The following is a 25952-nucleotide window of genomic DNA, read 5'->3' on the forward strand; positions in this document are numbered from 1 at the left end:
AAAACGGCAGAGGGGAGCACAGGACCATGTGTAAGGCAGATTTCTGTGGCACATACCTAAGCTAGGGGTTTTTCCACACGCACCGACGCAGGCTATCCATATACGGCACCGCTGTGAAATGCGAACGACTCAGATTACAGTGAGGGCTGCATCCGAAAGCTGCATAGAAGCTGCGCTTGCCACAAGTATCTGTCCAGTGTCCATATGACACAGAAACAGTTAACAGGTCGTGTTTAGCCAAAGAGAAGCCGAATAAACGTACTCTGTAGTCTTTCATGGGAGAGAAGTAAGCTAGCATTCCCTACATTTTAGAGCTTGAGCCTGGAAAAGGCGTTGATTAACGCTATAGGGGAGGCGCTGATGTTAACGATGTAGAGCAGTTTCAGTTCTACTAGTGAGGGTACGTGTTGGTTTGTACTCGACTCCAATCTCGCGCCTGTCCTCCGGTAAGATTCGGATGGGGATGACTGTATTTTTGTCGTTCTCCTCTTTGGTTTTCGAGGATGTCGCGTGGAGTTGTTGGGGGTTCGTCGAGGGTTTGCGACCGGTGCTCGGATGCTTATTTCGCGAGCAAGCCGATCAGCCTTTTCCTTGCCCTCAAGTCCCGCATGCGAGGGGCACCAAGGTACTGCATGCGGATTTAGGAGTTGTTTCTCTAGTATCATCATTGCCGTCATTGGAATCGCTCCAGCCTGAAACATACGGCAAGTGGATTGAGAGTCGGTAATCATAAGGCAGAACGGCCAACTCTCGCCCACATTACGTGGGAATGCGAATCGCGGTCCCAAAACATCAATTCTCCCCTTTTGGAGACAACATCTCGAACAAGGCAGTGCGAAACCTGGCTTGCTGGCTAGGATCGGGAGAGCCAGCTGCCTCTGCTCGACCAAGCCCAGCGAGCCGCAAAGGCCAGTGGAGCCTTGTACTGAGGACCCACTCACTCGCCCAGAAACCTTTTAGCAGAGTCCTTCATTTAGTCAATAAAGTTTTCACCAACATCTAGCGTTGCTATCGCCTATAGGCGATGCGCAAAGCGCCGACGACGCCATCTGCCGCCACGGCTCGGAAGCGCTGACGGGTCCCGGCGAGCAGTGTTCCCGCGAGCGTCTACGCGAGTGCACGGATGGATGTGTTTTCGCCGTGATTTAACGACTCTGTCGGGCCTCAGCGATGTCGAAAAATTACTGCTGCGTTGGCGGCTGCTCAAACACACACAAAAAATCACAGGAACGCACTTCTACAGGTTTCCGGTGCTATTTCATGAGCGAGAGCGACGGCGGTGGTGGATTGCGGCTGTACGACGTAGAAAGCAATCGCGCTTTGTTTACGGCAGCGTTAGAACGATTACCGTGTTTTTATTTCTCCATTTATGTCGCTACGTATTCAGCGAACGCTACTACGTTTACACTTGGTCGCCTCGCCTGCATTGTAGATGCTACAATGCACATGAGGTTGTTATTAGTGATAAGACGCGATGCCTAGGCTCTCTTGAAGAACGAATGGCGCGAAGCGCAATGCCAGAGAATCTGGGGAAGGTGACGGCTCCTTTACAAAAGCGCCCTGGAATCACACGTGTGCTGGACGAAATCGGCTGCATTCTACCTATTGATGGCACTGGAATGCGATCATCGGTGCAGAATGTTCGCTGTGCGCTTATGCACCGATGATGACAAGTTTATCATTTATTTTTTTCAGAAGTTTATCGTGCTGGTCTCGAAGTTTAACCAACGCTGACCCTTCGCGTGGCCGCACCTGTGAAATCTGTACGCCGGTGCGACAGCACTCGCTCAAAATCTACTTTCTTTATTGTGAGGTATGAAAAAAAAGAAAAAAAAACTCGGCTATATAAACACATGGCACGTAAACGAAGCTACTGTGCCGAGAAAAAACGTTGGTTCACGCGTCAACGCATGCAGGCATTATTGATCGCGACGTTATAACGAAGGCGGTGTACTTACGATGAGCTCCACTTCGTAGGGAAGCTTGTTGACGCTTGTCTGTGGCAAACACTTGGCGCGTATAGTGACGTACATTGTCGTCCCACACAGCTTTGACATCGGACACATGTCCACTATTATAAAGTGCGGCTACCTTGCGCACACTATCGCCGCAAAAGTAATTATCTGGGACGCGCACAAGCGGCAAATCGCACGCGCGCAAATGAAGCGTCTGCTACGCGACCGACCAGCGGTTCCAACGGCCGCCGCTACGCGGCTTTCAGTGGCGTATAGACTAAAGTATAGGCGGTTTCAAGATTGCGACAGCAGGAGCTCGTGGTGTTAGTGGTGTACCCCAAGAATCTTCCGGTCACCTCATTTGTTATTCTGCAACACCGAAGCGTAAAGCGTTTTTTTAAGTTTTGTCAGAGTAAGGGAATACTCTTTTTCCACTTTCACATAAAAGAAAGGCGCTTATAGTTAAGGACTAACTCTTATAGTGTTGTGTGTAGCTTAGAAGAATATTTAATTCAAATATTTTGCTAGACACAGGGAGAAAAGTGTTCAAACTCTACGGGCTACTCGTTAAGGCTTTTGTTCCTCGCCAATTCTGCTAGCCTACGCCAGCGCACGAAACCGGAAGCGGCCCAGGGCCTGTGTTAGTAAACAGCGAAACGGATAGTTAACCAAGAACGTTTTTCATGTCGAATATTCGCCTGTTCGACGGTTGACCTTACCGTACAGGTGTAAGTTTCTGCCACTGGCTTTATGCCCAAAAGTTGAACATCCCAGTGAATTTTATCGAAGGTGCTCTTGCACCAGCATTCCTCCGAACGCAACATTTTTAACGGAAACGACTGACCTTTATTTCAAGATGTGCTTAGGATTTACAATTGCGCAGAGAAAATTCTTAGGCTTTAAACGGAATTCAGCCGGCAGAGCTTTCCTACACAGTTGGATGGCAGGCGCACTGCGGTTATGTGAGTGGAGCGCAAGGAGACTGGGCAAGCAAAAAGTAGCAAAAGAAATATATTCTTTTTTTTTTTCGAAAATTTAAAAACTCACATGGTCCCGTATGCATTCGCCTAAGACAGGGGTCTCAAACTCACGTCAGCCAGCAGACCGCACTCACGCAATTTAGTCCCGCAAGGGCCGAGGCAGCGAAGAAGATAGGAGCGGGGGGGGGGGGGGACGAGTAGTTTGTACAGATTGTCAGCAAACGTTGCGAATTGAAAGAAAACTTTTCCCACATTTCATATACACGTAATTTCTGAAGGAGGCTTGCTTGCATGATTGCAACAGCGTGTCGATACCGATCTCCAAAATGACTAACATCTGGACACTGATTCTGAAATATAGTTTTTGTTTCACGGTTATCTTTCAAGACAGGGTGACCACATGGGCTGCCTCACGAAAACAATGCCTTAGACCAGTCATGCCTGTGTAGCTCAAGAACATAGCTATTAAGAAACGTTTAAAAATGTGGGGCGAAGACAGCCACGTGTGGGCCGCGGGCCGCGTGTTTGAGATCCCTGACCTAAGACGACTGGAAAGCGAGATCAATCTTATTATTTTTCGTCTCAATGAGTTTATTGGTCCACCCCCACCCCACTAGGAAAGCTGTCTGCACCTAAGGTCGTTTTGCATTGCCTCCGGGATCGAAGGCGGTGCAAGCATTCTGCGCCTAACTTGGTTTTGCACTGCCTCCGTGATCGGTCAACCTTTTACCAAGCGACGATGTCATATGATGACGGCATCACGCTACGTCACGTTATGTAACGTCATGGTGACGTCACAAATTTTTGAATTTGTAACGTCATGATGGTGTCATATGGTGGGCGACATCACGTGATGATGATTTTTCGCATCGCTCGTGGTGGCGGCGCCCACCGTCAACCTTCGCGTTTGATGAGGCATCTAAGGCTTCCGCCTTAAAAAAAAGGTCATTTTTCGCATCTTTTCATTTATCACACTTCCCCCTGCGGAATATTTATCAACTTGAAAAAAGCAATGTGAAAGCAAGGTAACCAGCGACATGCTCCCTTTTGTGAACGCTGTTTTCTTACCTTTCTTCCATCGTAAATCGACAAAAAAAAAAACGAGAAATTTCTCTTTTTTTTTAGTTGAAAGAAAAATCCGTCTGGCAACAATGTTTAAGTTGTAAGACAGAGGGAAAAACGTGAAGTTTAAGTTACTTACTTTGAACTCTTTTTCTCAAAACGTCTTTATTTGATGGTAATAAAATATATGAAAATTTGTGTAAAATCATGGAATGGGAGAAAAAGTTGTTAATAATGCTCTTTCTGGTACAATCAAATTTTTTAGTTCAGTTGATAGAACACAATGCAGTGAACAAAACGATATAAACATCATGCCGCTACCTCTATTAGTTGCTCAAACAAGTACACCGCAATATGCCCAACATTACATGCGAAGTATAGGGTTTACGCTGTCCCCTTAAAAGGGCCCTGCAACACTTATTCAGCATGATCAGGAAACGCTGCCGATCGGTAGTCGAGGCTCCTGAGAACACGCGAAGGAAACATTATAGCGCAGCACGCGGCCGGGAATTCACAATTAATTCTCAAAGTCAGCTCGAAAGCGTTCCCTCTTCTTTCTACAGTTGATGCCATATACCCAAATGACCGCGCCATATACCCAAATTTCAGGCCATTGGCTGATTTGAGCATCGGGAGCTGTATAGTTACCGCGTACCCCGCGGAAGGCAGCCACGTGCCCGCGCTAGCGCTCGCGATCATACTGAAAGTAAGCCGCGCCTTCAAAGAAAAAAAAACGTATCTTTTTTTCCCCGCTCCATTCCTCCCTGCTTAGCTTCCAGCGCGCTCGTCGGGACGAGGGAAGAGAGAAAGCAATTACAACGTGCAACAAATCTCTGTAACTTCGCTCGTACTTGACGGATTCTCAAAATTTTTGCAGCGATTGATTCGTGAAGCAATAGACTCGATCCTTTCATGAAGCCATTCGATGATTACTTGGAAAAGTGTTCCAGGGTCCCTTTAAAACTCTAAATGCGTAGGCGTATTTTACGCCTACTCAACGAGAAAAAAAAACAGAAGATTGAAGAATGAGTATAAGAAATAGAAAAATAGAAGAAATAGAAAAATAGGCAGAAGAATGCAATCTAATGATAACATCACGGTAATTTAATCCATGTCTCTGACACTGCTTCTCGTTATGGCTTGCAGGAATTTTCGTCCTTGAGTGTATAACTTAATGAATTACCAAGTGCGCAGCCGGCTTTCTCCTTCGAGTATTGCAGCGTGTGTAAAATGCTGCCGACCTTCTTTTTTTGCAGCAGGGCTGTTATGGTCGAATTTCGCCGTGTGTCGTAGATATAAAATTATCATCATCATGAACCGACACGCACTCTCTTCGTCCTCTCCTTCATAGCCTTCCTCTTCTGCTTCGCTCCAAGAACACGTGCGCCGATTTATTCGGCGTGGGACGCAATAACTCTGAGGGGCAAGACAACGAGCGAAGAAAGAGAGAAAGAGAGAGATAGAGAAAGATGGAGAAAGGGAGAAATTCTTGGCAAAAAAAAAAAACGTAGCTTCCACTAGTGGCGCAAGGCTGGAACCATCAGCTGTGCTAGTGTTCGACCTAGCTAAGTTCTGCCAGTATTGCCAAGCATTTGCTGAGACGCTAAGTTTTTACTAGTAATACTAAGTATGCCTAAACTTGATTAGACTTGGCTTAACATTTCACGCGACTACCTGTTACGTGATGTTGGGATTTTAGTCACGTGACTAGCTGGTATACGTGGTTTTCGGTGGGAACATGTCACGGGGCTAGCTGTTACGTGGTTTATGGCGGGGATTTTTCTCGGCGAGGCCATACTCGAACCCCCGTATAGCCACGATCCGAAGGCGAGCCTCGTAACCACTCGGCTATCCAGGCACGCTGGCAGAGCGTATCATAGCCTTGTATACTGTAGTATAGCAAGGAAGCGAGAAAGGGAAGTGAGGGTGAGGAGGAGGCAAAGGAGGAGGGGATAATGACTACAGAGAAAGAGAGAGACAGAAAGAAAGAGAAAAAATTTGGCCGCGTATCTGTGTGCTCCGCTGCAAATGCCGTGTAAAGACGATAGAGGCGGCGCTGCGTGAGATATGGACGCCATCTGGCAATACTTCGGGAAACATGAGCTTGTGCAGAGGGTTTCCTTCCTCTGTGGCAGAGGGCGTTCGTCGGCGCGCATAGGCATTTTCAGCGTAGCCGCATTTTCAGCGCAGCTTGAGAAACTAGGGTCTTTAAAATTGCGTATCTATGTATTTTCTATTAAAGGAACACACCGCCTAATACTTACCTAGTGATGTTGTGCCTCAGATATGCGTAATATTTACTTTTTGATCAACAACGTTCACAAGTATGAACAGCCGTACCAGTTCAAGATGGGTGGGCGGTAAGCAAGTGGTTCAACTTTGGCCGGGTCGCTGAATCGGGTGACAGGCAGACAAACAGAAAGACAGAAATACAGACAGACCAAAATTTCTGCGTTTAAGTTCCCCAAGAAAGATTATCGTCTTTAAAAGAGAGAGAAAGGGCGGAAAGATAGAAAATGGAAGACAGAGAAAGAAATAGACATTGAGAGAAAAAGATAAAAAGACACGGACACAAAACAGATAGAACACAAATTGGCCGCCATCCCGCCCTGCGCAAGTAAATGTCCAGCAAAGCTGCATCAAACACCAGACATTCTGATGGGACGGGTGGGTATGTTTTAATATTATCTTAGAGTAATGGTAGTGATAATATCTTTGTGGGTGCTTTGGTAGACGGTGATTGGCTCCGCGACCATTTGCAGCAAGACGAATTTGTTTCTTTGGTCGAGCATTGTATTCACGCTGTTTTTTAGGTGTCTTGAATTTCCGTGGTCTACTCATATCAGTCTTAGATTGAACTGAATGAGTTGCTAGACGGGTCTCGCGTTTACATAAGAAAGCGGGAAACACACGCGGGGAGCATGAAGGGCCGCTTGACGTAATTCGAAGCCCTCGTGTGAAGTGCGAAGCAGCTGCAACCTAATCTTTACCGGGAACGCTTGGGAGGGTGTTTCCATTGTTCACAGGCGTCTTATCATCCAGCATGCGGTTTTGATGCTTGTTTTGTGGTTTTCTTCATTGAAACGAATACTGAGCTCTATGCTGTACGCCTGATTGCAAAGAAATATATGCCGTTTGCCTGCATGCTGTTTCTTAAAGGACCCTTAAACCACCCAGAGGTCGAAATTTAGTTGTGGCGTTGAAGTTGTGCTCGAGTCTACAGCGAACGCGTTCGTCGGCTCGCCTGTCCACCTCTCCACGCTCCGCCTCATAGGGCGAATCTCCAACAAACACGGAGGGCTTCGAGAGAAGGAGCTGATTCAGCTCATCCAGGCTTTTGTCTTAAGCAAAATCACCTTTACGCTACCATATCTGTCGCTCTCTAGGAAGGAAGAGGAAACTGTAAACTGCTTGATCCGCAAGATATACAAAGTCGCTCTTGGTGTTTCAATTAGAGCGTCCACACAAAGAATTATGGCCACAGGCACAATCAATACCCTTGAAGAATTAACTGAGGCTCATTTATCATCCCAATATCACAGACTTACCACCACTGAAGCTGGCCGTGACATCCTCAGACAGCTCCACTACGCTCCACCATTCAACGAGAACAAACGACATCAAATTCCTCCGAACATACACGATCAGTACAACATCCCACCACTACCGAGAAACATGCACCCCGAATTTCATATCGAACGCCGGAAACTTCGAGCCAAGAAGCTAGAACGCAGTTACAGCCAAGCAGAAGGAGTATACTATGTGGACGCCGCCGCCTACACCACTAAACACCGCTATGTCCTAGCGGTCGTGGACAACCAGGGCAACATTGTTCGTTCAGCGTCAATCAAGACCACCTCGGCAGGCGACGCGGAAGAAGCCGCCATCGCACTCGCATCGGGGCTACCTGATTGCGATGTCATAATTAGCGACTCTAAGACAGCTATCCGGAACTTTAGTAGTGGTTATATTACCAATACCACTCATTCCTTACTCGTCGCTCACCCATCACAAAACAACATCGCCCTAGTCTGGACTCCAGCACATCAAGGCCTCCGAGGAAACGAAATAGCTCATGCAGCTGCTCGAGGATTCACAGACCGAGTGGCCGCAAATGTGCGCCAACTTCTAGGGCCCAATAACTCCTCACAAGACACCCATAAAGACTCGCTGATCACGTTTCACGAAATTTGCACACATTACAGACACCAACGCTTAACATATCCACCTCTTTCTCTGCCTAGCACGCGCCAGAGAGAAATATTGTGGCGGCAACTACAAACTCGCACATTTCTTACACCGCGAACTCTGCACTTATTTTTTCCTGCCACATACCAGTCACCCAAATGTCGCTTCTGCCCTGTCCAGATAGCAGATCTCTCGCGTATCATGTGGCAGTGTCCCATGAAATCTCCCGCCCGCACTCTCAAACCATTAATCAGTAGTGAGGAGCTGTGGGAGACTGCCCTGCGCAGCTCCGATCCCACTCTCCAGGACAGAGTCCTGAGGTGGGCTGAGGAGATAGCGGAGGCCCACCACGACTGGTAGTCTGACGTTATGCCACACGAAGCGGTGACGGACGCTTACTGGGACTGGATCACAGACCTCCCTCTCTCCCCTCCGGCTCCTCCCCTTTCTTAAAAAGGGAAATAAAGTTTCTTCACTCACTCACTCCACCTCTCCGAATGCCCTTCCTCAGCGTCCGAGGTGAAAACGGAAGAGGCGCGCGCATCTGCTAGCAGAGGAGCACGCGAGCGCGAGCGTCTGTTGGTGGTTTAGGGGCCTGGCGTTTTGTTTTGTAGCCCATGGAGACGGAGCCGTTGCGGCGTAGAGGTATACAACATCGCTGTAGAAAGAGGGTAAGCTTAGTCATGTATAGTATAGTATAGTATAGTATAGTATAGTATAGTATAGTATAGTATAGTATAGTATAGTAAGGAATTTGAAAGAGAGAGGTGAGAGTGTAAAAGCCTAACCAAGCCAGGACCAGCTGTAGGTGCCCACCAGCTGTGCTGTACCCACCAGCCCACCAGCCTTGCGCTACTTAGTGGAAGCTGCGCTAATTTTTTATATATAAGTACCGAAAACCAACATTTCCGGCAAGTAAAAGTGCATCGCAGTCCCCTTACGAAGTAATATTCAAATTTTGTTTTCAAGATAGATGCAAGCAGTGCAAACAGTACATTCGGTCATAAATAAAATACAAACACTACAACCAGGCAACAACTAGCTGTTCAGCTGAGCGTAAAAACCCTGCGAATTATGTTTGTTTCTGGGCACTATAACCTTGCTTCGCATGTCTGCGTATCGTAAGTTAACATTTAATGGTCTCGGAATATGTCTTTGTATAGGCGCAAATAAGTATTTAGTGTATAACCACCTCTAGCGCTTGCGCCTGTTGGTTCAATAAGCTTTCATTTGTGGTTGACTCACCATTTTCCCAGTGCCCAATAAAATTTCCTGTGTCACAGTATTCTGAATCGTCACCCATTTTCTTGCTGAAAGACTCCATTAGAATCTTTTAGCATTTACGGAAATACGGTACTGTATTACCGCACCGCTCCTCCTTTCTCACTCGTTGTGCTCTTGCCGCTTCTAATTGCAGTGAAGGCACCCAATGCCACAAATGCCTTTTTTTTTTTAATTACTATGGAGTTGTCACGCCCCATTGTCGCCTCTCAGCCTACGCACTTTTAACGAGGAACCTGTCTTTCGTGGGATGCACTGCCACTGGAACTGGGAGCGGTAATATCGTATTGTATTTCCGTAACTTGCTAAAAGACTTTAATACTGCGTTGCTTGGTGGAGCCAAATAATCTGTATTTTTTTTTTTTTTGCACAGCGGATGTCTAAACTGGCCCAAATTGCTGTGCAGACTGTGATTTAAGGCTTGGCCCACACGGGCACCGTTAAGCGGTCACCAGCTGTCTGATTGAACTCTGTCGCGACTGGCGTCATCAATTACGGTGATGCACTCGGAAATTCCCCTCCCACCCTGCACTCGCGTCGGCAACGCGAGGGCGAACATTGGTCAAACCCAATAGGCGGGACGCCGCCGGCTGGTCACCGTTGTCGACACCGATCGTGCCTAGCATGCCCGAACGTTTCGGCGCTACCGGCAGACGAGAAGCCACGCGCTCGACGCTACCGGACAGCGGACGTCGTCACACGCGACGCCGCAAGACCTGTGCGACGCCTCCTGAGGTTGTCGACATCCCCGCCTTGTATAAATGTATACACTGTTCTGAATTTATCATCGTAGATTTCGGAAAACGCCTCACAATTAGTCGCTGGCATTTTCTTAGCAGAGTAAAATTTTGTGAGGGCAGTTTCGGTGCCTTTTCCGTGATAACGAATGCGTGAACGTTACCTTCGCTTACTTTCACTGCTGCGGCTCTTTGGGTGTCATACTTTATTTATGGTGTTACTGTGAGGTTTTACTGCGAGAACGTTGTTTGAGGGATTTTCTATCGCTTTGTGGCTCCTTGCATCATATTGTGGAATTGGGAGATACGTAACCTTAAACCCTCTGTGTTGAAGGCCCGATCCCTTCTAGAGCTAAGTAGTAGCTCGCGCCTTATTTGTGCAACCATATGCCCTTATATCATGTAAATAAAAAAATTCTTGATGGCAACCCTAATCTTTGATTTAGGTGTCTGGTTATGGAACTCGCACGTCGGCGTTTTTGTGCCCTGCAGTATTCCTTGGGTTAACTTTGTGCTTCGCGCGATGCCGAAGCGAATCTCGCAGGCCACGCAGAATGAATGAATGAATGAATGAATGAATGAATGAATGAATGAATGAATGAATGAATGAATGAATGAATGAATGAATGAACAACTTTATTTATCCTTGTTTAAAGGGAAGGGGGCATTGGGATAGAGGGCTGGGGGGGGGGAGGCGGGAACTACTTGAACTAGGCCTCCTCTACCCTCTCGGCCCACTCCAGGGTGACCTCCTGAAGGTCGTCCTCGAGCTGCACAAGGCAGCCTCCCGCTGCTCCTCACTAAAAGCTTCTTGTTTCAGGAAAGGGGGAAGAGGGTAATGGTGTGGTTTAAGTCTGCTGTGGAAGAGGTGCAGAATTTACAAGAGGGAGAAGGGTAACTGGAGGGATGAATGTGGTGGAGGAGGTAAGGGGAAGGAAACGTGTGAGTATGGCGGCTGTCGCCACAGAATTTCACGTAGAAAGAAGCTCGTGATTGAGATCTGTTTCACCACGCGCAGATCTGGCGATAGAATAAGCGGTGCTATCGCATTTGGCGGCTGGACCGTCTCCCAATTTACGACAACGATGACGTTGGTGTACCGCTGGCAGCATCATCCCTCAGGCACTTATTCTGCTCTGCTTTTTTTTTTGCGTTTCTTACATTGTGCCATTTACCCGCCACGGTGGTCTTCTGGTTGCGGTGCTCGAGTGCTGAGCCGAAGGTCGCGGGATCGAATCGCTGCAGCGGCGCCCGCATCTCGATGGAGGCGAAATGTTAGAGGCCCGTTTACTTAGATTCAGGTGCACGTTAAAGAACAGCGTTAGAGAACGGTTACAAAGAGGGTTCAACTTAAATTATGGACGACGCAGCGAGCGATGGAAAGGAAAATGATAGGTGTAACCTCAAGAGACAGGAAGGGAGCAGAGTGGGTCAGGGAACATACGGGAGTTAAGGACACCATAGTTGAAATCAAGAAGAAGAAATGGATATGGGCCGGGCACGTAGCACGTCGGCAGGATCACCGGTCAGGGGCGTAGCCACGTTAGGGCACACCGGGCCCGTGCCCCCCCCCCCCCCCCCGAAATTTTTTTTTGCCATAGCATACAGAGCAGAAAATGACGCTCGACCACATCTGCCTGCTCGTCCCCACTACAGATCAAGGAGTTGCCCCCCCCCCCTCCGAAAAAAATTTCTGCCTACGCCCCTGTCACCGGTGGTCAAGGGTAACTGACTGGATTCCAAGAGATGGCAAACGCGTGAGGGGGAGACAGAAAATTAGGTGGGTAGATGAGATTAAGAAGCTTGCAGGTATAACGTGGCAGCCGAAAGCACAGGACCGGGTTGATTGGAGGAACATGGGAGAGGCATTTGCCCTGCAGTGGGCGTAGACAGGCTGATGATTATGATGATGATGATGATGATGATGATGATGATGATGATGATGATCATAAAGAACGGCAGATGGTCCCAATTTCCGGAGCCCTCCACTACGACGGCCCTCATAATCATATCGTAGTTTGGGGATGGAAAACCCCCAATTTTTATTATTACTTTCTGCCCTTTCGTCCGTTCCGCTTTGTCTACCTGTAACCGCAGTTGTTAACCGCAACAATAAAGTGACACGCGGCTACATCGTGAACAAATTAGAACTCGGCCAACTTCGTTCAAGGGGAATGGTTGCCGCGACCCTGACAACGACCATGAGGCGAATGAACCGGGACAAAAAGCACTCGCTCGGGGTGCGTCATTAAAATAATTGGCGATTAAGTGGCACCAAAAATACAGGCGCGCTCTCGTGAAGCGGTCCGGGGGAAACCACGCCCGATCCTTGGCTGCCATACCCAGCTTCAGCGACCTCCATCGTGTATAAAAGCGGCGTATCCTCTTTTTTTTTTTCCTTTGGGGAAAATTAGGGACCTAGACACGCCTCTGGAGTTGCCCTGGCTCTTGGCGAATAGTCAGAAATCGGTGCGTGGTCGGATGGATGAAAACTGTGCTGGATACCAGAAGCTGAGTGTGACGTCAGCTAGTCGCAGACCATGGCCATACAGTTATGTGCATGAGCATTTTGGCAGAGACAAAGAGTAGCTCTGTATAAGCTGCTCCATTTTGCATTTGTTATGCAGTAGGGAATGATGTATGTATATGCAGTAAAAAAAAGGATAAACTATATGGATTAACAATTTCCAGTAAGATGTTCGCATTTATTGCGGACTCGCTCTCTTTCTCTCTCTCTCTCTGATAAAGAGGCAACTCCTGTCTTGTCACCAGGTGTCTTGAAGTTAAACCCTAGCCAATGGTTGCATTGACATAGCAAGGTAAAATAATCGAACGTGTCGGTCTGGTTGGTTTGCATCTTAGCAAAAAAAAAAAAAAAAAAAAGAACAGATCACGACAACGTGAGACCATCTTTACAGCTTACTCATTAACGTTTTGTTGCGTCGCATGTTGCACATTTGAACTTATACCGCAGCCTTGTTTCCAATGCGCTACGAATAATAACGTGCATAACGGACTTGCGTTCACATGTTGGCGGTATGTAATGTGCCGTTTGCGGGATATCGAAACAATGCAGATGTCGATGGGAACAATAACGCTTGTGTATACTCCCTCTTGCGGCGGTTTGCGTAGCAACAAAAGCTTTTGTTTCAGGAAACCATTATATACATTGACGACTGGGCTGCTGTGAACGTCTTTACGCGAACAGTTAAGGGGGTATCTAACTGCAAAATTTAAGTGTAAGCGTGTATTGCGTTTTATTATCATCATCATCGTCATCATCATAGATGTGTGCAGGGTACTCCATCCTTTATGGGGGGGGGGGGGGGAGCAAGTCTCATCGCAGCAGCACCCTACTCCCCCCGCCTTGTGCCAGCCAACCCCAATCTATGCCTGTAAATTTGCCTATTTCATCACACTTCTTAATCGTGCCCTTCTTATGTGCATGAGTATTTGGGCAGAGACAGAGAGGAGCTCTATATAAGCTACTTCATTTTGCATTTGTTATGCAGTAGGTAATGGATATGCAGTACAAAAAAAAAAGAGAATAAATTATATGGAAAATGGAGACGATATCAACTTCCATTTATCGTACCTCTCATTTTGATATAACGACAACCAAACCTTTGTCAAGGCGGCGCTCCTGGCGCGGTTGCCCTAAAGTTACTGTATATGCTACCTAAAGGTAGCGTGTGGCAATATACATTAACTCTAGGCTACCCTAGAGTTACTGTATATGCCGGTAACTCTAGGTTGCCCAAGCCTGCATCATAGTGGTGCGTTATCGTCTACGTCATCGTAAACAGACACATGAACGCATCAATACAAATGAACGTTTAAACTATCGCTAATGACGTCATTATTTTGTATCGCTAGTACAACACACTAAACCCTTTTTTTTTTCGCTCTCTGACGTTGTCCCCGCCCGGTTGCATGTTTAACGCACCAGGTGGCAAACCTATCTTGCGAAGCGTGTCGCACGCACAGCGTCGGCGCACGTTTAGTCTACGGGGATTTTGGGTATGACCGTGAAAGCTGGGTGTGTCGCCGCTTCATTTGAGTAATGCGCGCTGCCCCGTAGCCAAGTGTGCGCAATCTTCACGCGGTGCACGTTTGGGCCCCGCCTCGTCGCTCATGGCGCGACATTGATTCGCGGTTCGTTCCCAGAACCGCGGCTCCCCCGTGAGAAGTTAAATACTCGTGTCGTGACCTTCAGAGATATACGTCGACGACGCGAGTGGTAGATTCGCTTAGCGTTATTTAGAGGAAAAACCGATTCGTTGCTAAGCGGTGGAGTGAGGGACTATGGGTAATTTGACAAAAAAAAAAGCGATACTGTGTATGGCAGGAGGGCGGCACTGCTTGTATACCATAGCAATTCGTTTCCCCATTTTCAGATGTGGCAGCTTCATTACCATAATTGCAAAGACGGGTCCACATGGAGTGGCTTCATTACGGTGATATATGTCCATGTTACGCGAGGGACGTAGTTATGAATGCCATATTTGAACTCGTCCATGTAATTCAGTGCGATCGATTTCACCAGGAGTGACGCTATAGGCAATCGTCCTCTGTTTAATTTAGCAGCCCATCTCTCTCGGGGTTACTTAACCCTAATTTCATTCGTGAGACCACTGAAATACGTTACAGGAAATACCTTCAGTAGCCATGCCAGGGGACGTAGTGATGAGATGGATCATTCAAATGTACTGATTTTGCGTTGGCGGATGCGCTGAAAACGCCCTTTATAATTCAGTTGACCTTGACATAGTATAGTCAGTGTCTGTGGCCTCCGAAGCAGAGGACATGCATGATCAGTGAGGAGTTATTAAAACGGACGGCAGTACCTGCAGCAGGTGCACAGGACTGAGCTTGTTAGGGCATAATTGAGTGGATAAGTGTTTGCGGGTTACTTATCGCTACCTAGTAATATTCTGTCGTGGAATACCTAATGGTCAACCTTGACTGAAGGAGTTGTACGGGCGCTGCAGCAGATGGCTCAGCAGCCCGCTTAACAGAGTACAATGTTCACAGCCAGCCGGTCTAAGAATTGGCTAACTTAACTGCGGACATATCTACTAGCGCGAAAAACACACAAAAGACGAGGTAAAGACGGCAGACAGGACGCAGCGCTGCGTCCTGTCTGCCGTCTTTACATCGTCCTTTGTGTGTTTTTCGCGCTAGTAGATATGTCCGCAGTTAATACGCACCAACTAGTCCAACTCGCTTCTCTAATATGGCTAACTTCCCTGTCTTTCCGCTTCTTTCTTCCGAATTCCTTCCTTCCCTTGCCCATGCTACAAATCCGGACGCATTTCATGTGCTTTTTAGAGTGAATGCACTTTTTTTAGGAAATACAATATACAATTTATGGTGATTTTTTCATCATAAGGCTTCCTTGCTTTCTTTATTTTAAATACCCATAAGCAACCTTTTATCTTTAATGCGTTTACTATACGCTCAGTAGATTGGCTTATAGCAGCCACATAGGTACTGCGACTTACGTACTGCATATTAAAAGCTGCTCTAGGCAGCTGGACTGGGTCCCTGAATACCCTTACATTGCCAGCATACAATGTTTACAGCACGAATATGCACATCAGATTATAACATGCACGAATAATATTGTAAGAGGAGGGGTAACATCAAGTAATAAGCACGGCTTTTAAGGTAGGACAGTAGCCAAAAAGTGTATCCGATATGGCATAAACCTAAGGACTCAATGAGCACTGAATACAAGCTATAGTGCACTTACGAGAGCTATATCCACCATCGACTGTCGAATCACGTGGGCATTCGATCTACACAAAACACGAGGGCACGTGGACGCGAACTTTCTTTCGCATCGACTCAAAACACGATCGCGTGCAACGATGTCGTGACAACGTGCGGAAGCGAAGACATGCTCGGAAGCAGACGAACGTACGAAAGTGCAAGGCCGTGTATACCGTCGACATGTCACTTCTGTTGCAAAAATGCACAGAGCGTGGCGTATCTTTTTCGTTGATCAGCCGGCCATGACCGCTCGTATGCCGTGCCTCGAGAATTTCCGCGTCTTACGTGAGCTGACTGGGACATGAAACTCGTGTTGCAATCTTGGACGAGCTTTGCGAACTCGCGAAGGCAAACGATTTGCGAGTATGGGAAGGGGAGGGGAGAGGGGGTTATATGCGTTCGTAAACCACTTCGATGCACCATGGTATTCCACCGAACATCTCCCTGTCGTGCCTCAGGTCCTGTTTTGGAAGAGCTCCGGCACGTGAGGTAGTTTTCAACAGTTGCGAACAGTTTTGTTATCGATGCCTCGGTGCGATATCGACGCGAGGTACGGAAGTCCTGCGATGCACGGAAAATATCGCACGACGAAGGTCTGCAAGCCGCAACTCGTTATTTATGTGAAGTTCGTTTCTTTCTGCTTCGTACATAACTTTACAAAACTATCGAGCTTTCTTTTATTTGCGATAACGATTATGCAGATGTTCGAAACACCAATGCGTAAGAAATAATAATGAAGTAATCAACCAATTTTACTGCACGAAAAAATAATTTGTACCTGTGTGACGCATACATACGATGTTACTGTAGACGACAGGGGGGGGGGGGGAGAAAGAGAACAAGAGAATTAAACGTTTATTGATATAATCAGTGAAAAAGCTTGCCTCTTTCTTCAGCTTAGGCGAATTACCTCTTCAGTGCAGATGGCCATTGGCCTTTGCTGTACTCCTGCCTGGTTCACAAGCTGGTGCTAGAATACGGAAACATAAAAACAACACGAAATATTCAGTAAACACAACGCCACAACGCCATGCGTCATTGAAGACTCCCGCAGATACTTCAGTGACACATCCATAATGTATCCCTGTGTCGCTAAGAGATTGACTCATTAGAACTTGAAACATCAAGCCGGAAACCACTGTGGCTTTTTATTCTGTGTTTTTAACACCAAGCCAAAGGCAACCATAGCTAATTTACCTATTTTCCTTTTCTCTATCCCCAAGTGTTGTGGCTCTCCACTTGCCTTTGAAACATTCCGCACCAACCAGCCCAACAAGAAATCCTTACACGACCTCAGTTCACGTTTTACTGCCATAATGTACGCCGGTCGTTCCATGCAATTCACTGAAAACATTACTCACTTGTTACGCACTGCTCTGAAATATAAACCATGACTCGGAAAACTTTCACGCATAGAAAGCGATCAAATGAATCCGACAGCCAATTAGGCCAAGGAAAGCATCGGAGACATTAATTATTGTATTTAACTGTAGTGAAGTAATTACGTCGTAAATGGAAATGAAATAAAATGAACGAAAAATCACCCTTTCCGTCGGTGAGATCCGAACCCACAACCTTCGAATTTTGTTGTGTCTAACAAAGGAACGAGCATCTCGAAAGAAAAAAAAAAATCTCATTCTTTCACGCATAGAAAACGAGATAAGTAACTGTGCTGGAGCATCGTGCCTCGTGTCCAAAAGGCAGCGGACCTAACAGTAAAAAATGTATACTGCAAGCTGTACGGTAACGTTTCTTCTCTCTTTCTCGAACTCGCAGCGGCCGCCCTAGCCAACGGCCGTGGCCCATCGAACTGCGAGTCCAAGCTGCACAACTGCACCGACTTGGTCAAGCCTTTCCTGAACGACCTGCGGTACATGTTCCCCACCACCATCGAGGACGTGGACGACATGTGCAAGTCAGTATCACGCGGGTTCTGTCACTTGCTTGTTGACATAATGGGAGTCCACATGAACAAAAACATTGTGTGGAGATTCGACAACATGGCCCATATTCGAAAAAACGTCTGACGCTAAAAATTTTCTGTAAGAGAATATTTAGCCAATCACGATGCGAGACTTATCATTAACGAAGCCGGCTGACCAATTGGGAAACGCACTTACGGAAAAGAAGTTTTGTGGATTCGACCCCAGGTCTGCTCATCTCTTGCTTCTACTCACGGTGGACGGGGTGGGCGGCGGTGGAAATGCCGCCCACCGCTCTGCTTCACCGCCCACCGCTCTGGATCGCTACCCAACACTATGGTTCACCGCCCACCACTCCGACTGACCCCTTCGAAATGCGTGCCTGAGAAACCAATAAATTGCAACTGTGCGCTCGCATCGCCAGTGAGACGTGCCTCCCGCCACCTGGTTATGTAAAAAGGAGTCTGAGGAGGCGACCTTGTGGCTTCGAAGATCCCCAACTCCTGCGCCAGAGCTAGCACACAAGCGCCCTTGCTTCCGTTTTCTATGTGCGTCATAGCTGCCAGAAATGAGCGACAAGAAACACACAAATGAAATGTGGGTGTCTGTCGAAACGAAATTATTAAACTTAATATCACCCCCCCCCCCCCCCACCCAATCCGTCGAAATGTCCACCCCTAAAATTTTCTGGGAGGAACCCTGGTTCATCAGCAGATCTCATACCCACCGCGTTAGCTTAGCTAGGGTCCCGCGCTGTCATAGGCTCCAGGTCGCAGGTTTGATTTCCGGCCTCGGCGGCCGCATTTCGATGAGGGCGAAATGCAAGAACGCATGTGCGCTCAGATAGGTGCGCGTTAGAGAACTCCACGTGGTCAGTATTAATATGGAGTCTACAGCTATGGCATGCCTCATAATCATACCGTGGCTTTGGCAGGAAAACCCCCATAAGCTATCAGCTCATGCAAACACGTTAGGTTGCTAAATACAGGCGAAAACGCCGTGAGGAAGGAAGGAACAGGAGAGAAAGGAAAGGAAGGGATGTTAACCAGTCTATAAGTACCGGTGTGCTACCTTACACTGGAGGAAGGGACGGGGAATTTTAAAGGTAGAGGTAGAGAGAAATGGGGAGCGAGGGGAAGTACACACGCACAAAGTCACACTCCTCACAATCACAATATCGTAATTAGTCTATAACCGCCGGTGCAAGTCTGTTGACTTCAAGAATTTTGGCACTGCCTTTGTACCCTTCTCCCGCGAGGACCTCTCAGGAAGACATTCCAAAATTATGTCTGCCGTCATCGGTTTGTGATCTATGCGAGCTAGAGCGACCGCTAGTGATTTTCTCTGCACATTGTAGAGAGGACAGTCGCTGAAGATATGCTGTAAGGTCTTCTCGCTACCACAGCTGTCACAAAAATTCTGTTTTCCTCTACCGTGCCTAGTTGCCACTCACGTAGAAAGCTGCAGGAGACGTAGCAACTTTGGCATGATTCGCATGATTTACAGTGCCGGTTACCGTATAAAAGAGGTACACGAAAGAAAAAGCATCCAGGGCACTTAAGTCGTAAACTCTGGAGTAGAAACACCAGAGTTTACGACTCTGAAATGCAGTGCACGCCTGTCCCCTAACTTTCAGTGTTGAGCTATCCAAAGCGAGGTATAAGCAGGAACTTCAATTCTGTATAGCGCAGTTTTCCAAGTTTCGCTAAACTGCCGATTAAAAAAAAAAGAAAAGGAAGAAGAAAAAAAGAAACGCGCCGAAATTTTGTTCTGAAGTGGTGAGGTCGGTCACACTCCGCTTATACGTAGTCCTTGAGGAAAAAGTGTCTGCATGCGCGCGACTTTTCCGAGGCCACCAAAAAACGCGTATACGCGCGGGTGTGTGTTGTGGTTGCTGTCATTCGCTCGTGACCACATTGGTCAAGCCCTGATTCACGTAGTACCACGCGACGCGCGCTTACGGGGAAGTCTGTGCATGCCTTCCTAGAGACCAGCCAGGCGGAGACAGTCTGAGATTGGGCCTTTTGATAACCGACCTCACCCAAATTTCATGAGTGTGTTTCCACTGCTGCGCTATACATACATGCGCAGTCGACATCGGCGAGGTTTCCTTGCCCGGTACTACCGGGCTTGTGTAGGCGGGTTTCGAAACGACGCTGCTCTCCTTGACAGGAAGTGACGGCCGGACCAATGTGGTTGTGGTCCTAGTACGTGACCTCCTCCAGTGATCCACATTTCGGTGAAGCGGAAATGCGGACACAATTGACATGCTCGCGGTGAAGTAATTGCTCCTCTCCAGGTTAATGTATTCGCACTGACGTCAAGCCTTCCGTTAACATGTCCGATATTCGGACCAACCTAGGAGCTTGATTTGTTAGCTAGCTCGTTGTTTCCTGTATTCTGGCGGTGAAGTTTCCTGACTTTCTACTGTGCTAACGTTGCTGAACAACAACTTAATCTGCGAGTCAAGTTCAGTCATTTGGAGAACTATTATTTTGCTATTACAAATGTACTTGGTGTGGAGTCATGCACCATTGAAATGAGATATACGTAGACAGTCATACGGAATATTCTTGCAGATGATAACCTAAATTAACTTACTCATGTGTAGGCTTCATGAGCTTTATGTGGTTTGTGTCCTTGGTATCAGGGTTACTTAAAAAATGGCGTTAGTGCATGCATTCGATTTCAGGCCGCAAGAGCGGCATTCAGATGGGGATGCGTCCTCGACTACGGCGTGCCTCACAATCACATCGTGGTTTTGACACGTAAAATTTCTTCATTTATAACTTTTTATCATGTGTATGTTTATCAGGATGTTGCTAGCTGGAACTTAATTGTGTATGTTGTTTCGCTTTAAAATAAGTAGATAGGAAGACAGCGCAGCGTGAAAGCAGTGTTGTCACGTGTCCCTTTCCATCCTAGAGGAAGAAAAAAAAAAAAAAACAGGATGTGGAGCCGCTTTGTGTACTGCATTCGCCGCTACGTGACCGACTGCGCCACCGAGGACCAGAGGTCAAAGTTCAACAACGCCGTAGGAGATTCCATCGACACCGTGCACGCCATATGCAGCTCCGAGCGGTACCAGAAAGGTGAGAAAACGAGCATTCCTTCCTTTCTTTTATTTGAATTCAAAACACGCATTAGAAACATCTGCTCGAGGTCCCACGCTATCTCGCCAGGTACCGCAACGTTTACAAATCATCGCTAGCTTCTCAGTTCACCTTACAGACACACAAAAACATGGCTGATCTACCTTTTATAGGAATCGGTATAACACGAAAGTGAAACGTGTGTTCACAGACGTAGTTGAGCGTTTATTGTGAATGGCTTCGACACAAGGGCGAAGGAATGAATGATATAGCAACAAATTGTAATGTCACGCGAATAACGGCAAGCAGCTCGAAACTTGCAACGCGCTCTAAAGCAGAAAGGACGCACGAAAGCAACATACGCAGGACGAGCGCGAACTAACAACTGTCACAATTGTTACTTCTTTGTGTGTGAGCAGCGCGCTCCTTTCGGAAACGCGGCCGCTGCAGCGAGCGAAGTGACCTTCGTGCTCTCTGTAACGTCAACTTAAACTTGCGGTGAAAGCACAAGACGTACAAACCACCCCCATCACGATATAAGCACGCGCGCACGAGAGACACCCCCTGTAGAGGCGCGCTCGCCTCACAACGCGCGGGGCGACGACCTTTCATGAGCGCTCTCCGCGCCCTTCGCGCCATATCGCTAGTGGTAACAAGAACACGCTGAAGCCACCGAGCTCTGAGTACCGCCAACGGTACATGGTGTATATAAATAGCTCGCCGTTAGTAAGCTGAATAATCTACGCTCTGCGGCCGAGTGGTTCCACGCGTTGCGGAGCGAGGGGTCGTAGGTTCGACTCTCGGCGACAAACTTTTTCTTCTAGTTTTTTTTTTTCTTTGCCATCTGTCAATGTATATTTTACAACGTCATATCCGTGACGTAAATACGTCAGTGTGGCCGTGGTGGAACGTGGCAATAAACACTTTCGTGTTAAAAAACACAAAGGAAAACAAATGAGAACTCGACAATAGTTCTTTTAAAAAATAGAATCGATTTATATATCTAGCGAGATCTTGACTGCATCCACTGGTGTGCTGGTTGCTTACTGATTTCTGCGCAGCTGTGCAGTAAAATGACAAATTATTCCTGAATGTTTTCAGCGCAACAAATATACACTTCCAAGACGCTCGCGATTTTTTGGCCATTGGCGCCAGGATTCCTCGTGGTTCATTCTAAAATCGTGCCTTTCACTTAATTGTCCTGCTCTAGACTCAAGTTCACGAATATTTCCATTCTCAAATGTTCCTTGCCTTTGATTGGCTACATTTGCCGGTAACTCGTCCAGCAGGATTAGGAGCGAGCGAATGTTCGATTCGCAAAGCAGGCCGGCTAGCAGTTTTGCTTCGCAAACCAGTTTTACTATTCGAAATATTCGAACACTGCGAAATCTCATAACAACTATTAAAATCAGCACAAGAACTGCACTCCTGTGCCAAATTTCGCAGGACGCGATGCACAAATAGACAAATTAGTTTCAATTGCCACATGGTTTCACTGTTCTTGTTGCTGTGCTTTCCGATCCTAACTGAAGGAACTGGCGCACAGATGTTTCGTACGAATTGCTGTTACATCCATGTTTTTAGCGGCACGAACGCCGAGTGACGCTATTGCTTCTCTTCGAAGCACTTCCGGTCGAGCCTTTACTTCCGGTTTTAAGAATATTCATAAAAACTCTTCTAAAAAATAGGAATCGATGGTTCTCGTTCAAGTTATGAGCTATATTGGATACATATGACATTGGAACATACCTTTACTTAAGGTCCATTTAACTGTCAGGATAATTAATGAAAATTTATGTATTCAGTCTATTGAACGATTGTGAGCGGCTGGTATCGTTGCGCCACATGGCGGAGCAGTTCTCGACCACGGGCTTCTTTGTACGTGGCCTCGGAGATCAGCTCCGGCAGCGCGACGATACACAAAGTTAACCAAAGGAATACATCAGGGCACACGAATGCCGGCGTGCGAGTGCCACTAATTCAAACATTAGGGTCGGCTCCAATTTTATTTCCTCAACTTTTTCGCGCTCAAAATAAAATAAAAAAATATAAAAAAGGCTTTCCTTGTCTGAAAGAATTCACGCTCGTAGCGCAGGTGCAAAACGCACAATACGACAGAACGGAGCCGGCGCCTAGGGGAAATTCCGCATTTCATGGTTAGGCACTCTTTCTTACCTATAAACTCGGGGACAGAAATGCTGCAAACCGCGCTCACCACGCGCGCCGCAGTGCTCGTGAAAAGAATCAGTCACCTGTGGACGCGGCGTCCGGCTCTGCTTGCAACCACGCACGGCGAAGCGGGTTGCGTGTATACGCGCATGCGCCGCGAACTTCCCGTCGATTACGCGTCATTGAAAGTGCTCACCGCTCCGTTGCGTCCCCGTCCGGTTCCTCCCGGAGCCATGTGATTGTATACATACAGAAATAGTATGTGCAAAACCTGCCAAAGTCCTGCCGTCGTATGATGTTTGTATTTATGTTGTACGTATTTGCTCCGTGTTTTCCAAATTTATGTCTCCTAACTTAAAGAGTGGTCCAGTAATGATTAGGTACTCTAATTTTCAAGTATATTGGAAAGCTTCTGGCCATAACCAACAAGTCGGTGTCCCGTATGCGCTGCTACACGTTTCTACTTTTATATTTGTTCTGTTCTGCAAGTTTCTTCCCACAATATGGGCCTCCTGTGAGAAACGACATGGCCTATATAGACATACTATGGCATGCCACAGCTCACAGAGGCTGGCTATCGATCATGGATTATCCGATAGGCTAACTATTGGGTACCTCGCTTGAACTTTGTTTTCCCACTTTATTCCCATCGTTTCCTAACACGATGTAACCTGCAAACCGCAAGTGGCTGAGTAATAGATGAGTAATTGATTGATTGATTTCGTTTTTTAAAAAATTGGAGCAGCTACGCGCTAGTCGTGTGAAGACTGAGGAAACGGAGGAGCTGGTTGCCTTCACCTCCTCCTTTCCCTCCTCCTTCTCCTCACTTCCCTTTCCCACCCTCTTGCTCTACTATACTATGCTCCTTTCTTGGCTCCGCGTGCCTTGGCATAGCCAGGCTGGGCTCCTCCTCGCTCAACCAGTTAATGCGGGACGGCAGCGGAGATTTGCCGAGCTTAAACAGCTACCCTGTTAAAAAAAGTCACACGGTCTGTTATGCATTCACCTAAGACGACTCGAAGGCGAAAACCATGCTCTTCGTCTTCCTTTTTCTTCGCACAGTCGCGCATTCGATTATATGAATCGACTGCTGACCCGAAAGCCGTGGGTTCGATCCCAACCGCAGCGTTCGCATTTCGATGGAGGTGAAATGCTAGAGGCCGTTTTGCTGTGCGATAACACCAGATGGTCAAAATTTCACGAGCCCTCTACTACAGCGTGCCTCATAATCATGTGGTGGAGCTGGCACGTAAAATCCCAGATATGAATATTACAGGGCCACAACAATCGGGGGAATGCATGCACGCACACAGAAAGATAAATAAACTTGCACGCGGACGTGGACATGCCCAAACATTCACGCTGACTCATTTGTACATCACATGAGCACGCGAACACGCACTGACATACATAGATACCGTGACCTGTGCTTGGGTCATTGTTGAACGCGTGTGTTCAGAAAGGAGAAGCGGGGTAGCTGTCCAAAATCTCCCGTGCCCTTTTCAAGAGATGTTTATGGGATTATGAAAGCTAAACATGCATAGGCTGTGCTGTACATGCGAAACGTGTGTTCAAGTGAGGTCATTGAAATTGTCATTCATGCTTAGAGAAAGAGAGAGATAGTACAATGACAGAAAGGCAGAGAGGTCAACCAAAATTGTAGCATCCGGTTTGCTACCCTGCATGCACTAAGGGGAGGGAGAGAGGGAAAGAAAGATGGAATGGAAAGCGCAGAGAAGAGCAGACGCACGAAAAAAAAATATTTTGCCTTCCGAATAGGCATGGAAGACAGTGCTGCTTGCAACCACTGCCGCAGCGAAGAAACCATAGAACACGTTCTTTGACGCTGTCCTCGCTACGGCGCGCACAGACTGCCGCTAGCTGCTGTGTTGGCCCGCCTTGACGATAGATCCCGTTCGGAACAGTCAGCGCTAGAATTCCGAACCCAACTGTCGTCTCACAAGAAATCGATTAAGACCTTACTGAACTTTTTGCGTGGTAGTGGCCTATTGAATAAGTTCTAAATAGTACCACTCCGCACCATTTTTTTTTTTGTTCAGACTTAAACGTATCGAGACTGCTGCAGTACAGCATCCAGGATGTCAAGCGCAGGGTTCTTTAAGACGATGTCTTCTTTACGGACTTTTACTCGGACTTGGGGTTCGTAGGATATGGATATCTGGCCACGAGCATTAGAGGTCTTTAGTAGAAAGATAAAGCAACTTTGACCATAAGTCAAAAGAAGGTTGCACACGTAGAAAAAAAAGACAAAAGAGGGGATAACGTGTCTTTCTAGACAGTGTCATTCCACTGCTCATGCATGAAGTGGAGCCGTACATAGCCTACAGCAGCTATCCCCTTAACAGGACCCCTCGAGTGTAACGATTCCCAGGGACGAACTACTTTAGGACAGGTACCTTGAGAGACGCCACGGCGCCGGCCAACCAACCAGCCACGCCCAATCAGCCGTCCGTTTATATAGGAACAGTCAGCTATGTCATGAGCTGCCAGCTCCAACGCTCGTTATACGCTGCGACTCCTCCGCCGATAGAGCCACTCGGTTTCAAAGCCGGAAGGCCAGCACTCCGGGCGAACAGTCAAGGCCCACTTTTCTGGGCTGCAGTCAACCTGGACGCATATCGACTCCACCCGGCCCGTGTATATGCATGGAACCCAGACTCCATTGGAGATTCGGGACCATTCGATTATTACACACGGACCTCCCATCGCCGTTCTCTCTAATGACCGACCATGAACGCTCCTCGGAGTGAAGAGACTGTGACAACGACTC

The 25952-nt window shown here is 47.3% G+C and overlaps 1 pseudogene; it reads left to right on the forward strand.

The window, feature by feature from the left end:
- LOC119371909 (uncharacterized) overlaps window positions 1-25952 on the forward strand; it is an 80920-nt pseudogene that overhangs the window by 38474 nt on the left and 16494 nt on the right.

This window comes from Rhipicephalus sanguineus, chromosome 10, assembly GCF_013339695.2.
Source record: "Rhipicephalus sanguineus isolate Rsan-2018 chromosome 10, BIME_Rsan_1.4, whole genome shotgun sequence".
NCBI classification, from domain to species: Eukaryota; Metazoa; Arthropoda; class Arachnida; order Ixodida; family Ixodidae; genus Rhipicephalus; species Rhipicephalus sanguineus.